Genomic DNA, 1,353 nt, shown 5'->3' with positions numbered 1-1,353 from the left:
CCATTACTGCAAAACAAGTACTTATTTCATGTTCTTTTGCTTTTCACAATCAAACCTGATAATTATTGATATCCTAACTAAGAGTTACAAGATAACCATAGCTTGCTTCAAGCCGACAATCTCCGTGGGATCGACCCTTACTCACGTAAGGTATTACTTGGACGACCCAGTGCACTTGCTGGTTAGTTGTGCGGGATTGCAAAAGTGTGATTGCAATTTCGTGCACCAAGTTTTTGGCACCGTTGCCAGGGATTGTTTGAGTTTGGACAACTGACGGCTTATCTTGTTGCTTAGATTAGGACTGTTTTATTTTAGTTGGTTTAGAGTCTTTTATTTGAGTTTAGTTTCATATTTTAAGTTTGGTGTCAATTGCATGCTTTTTTTTTCCTTTGATTTTTTCGAATTTGCATGTCCCTAGGCCCTTTTTGATCTTTAAAAATTCTAAGTTTGGTGTCCTCTTTCTGTTTTCCCTTAAGTTTTCGAAAATTTGTGTCTGATTTTCTAAAAATTTTAAGTTTGGTGTCATTTTGTTGTTTTTCTCTTTCCTCATTTCAAAAAAATCAAAATCTTCTTAATTGACTAATTGATTTAGTTTTCAATTTGCCTTGATCTTATTTGAGTTTTCGAAAATTTATTTTGTTTTCCTTTTATTTTATTTTAATTTTTTTCGGTCAAAAAAAATATAAATATTTTACTTTACTTGTGAATTCATATCATATTCCCTTTCTCCATCATGGACCTAAGTGGAATTGAACAGTCCAGAAGGACTCTGGGGTCATATGCTAACCCCATTACAGCTGCATATGGGAGTAGCATCTGTATACCTCCCATTAAAGCAAGCAGCTTTGAGCTAAATCCTCAACTCATTATCATGGTGTAGCATAATTGCCAGTATTCCGGTCTTCCACAGGAAGAACCTACTGAGTTTCTAGCACAATTCTTACAAATTGCTGACACAGTACGTGATAAAGAGGTGAATCAGGATGTCTACAGACTATTACTGTTTCCATTTGCTGTAAAAGATCAAGCTAAGAGGTGGTTGAATAACCAACCTACAGCAAGCATAAAGACATGGAAACAGTTATCAGACAAATTCCTGAATTAGTTTTACCCTCCAAAAAGGATGACACAGCTAAGGCTGGACATCCACGGCTTTAAACAAGAGGATAATGAATCCCTTTATAATGCCTGGGAGAGGTATAGAGGTATGCTAAGAAAATGCCCCTCTGAAATGTTTTCAGAGTGGGTACAGCTGGACATCTTCTACTATGGGCTTACAGAAAAAGCTCAGATGTCTTTAGACCACTCAGCTGGTAGATCTATACATATGAGGAAGACGATTGAAGAGGCTCA

This window comes from Arachis duranensis, chromosome 10, assembly GCF_000817695.3.
Source record: "Arachis duranensis cultivar V14167 chromosome 10, aradu.V14167.gnm2.J7QH, whole genome shotgun sequence".
Taxonomy (NCBI): domain Eukaryota; kingdom Viridiplantae; phylum Streptophyta; class Magnoliopsida; order Fabales; family Fabaceae; genus Arachis; species Arachis duranensis.
This window is presented reverse-complemented; position numbering follows the sequence as displayed.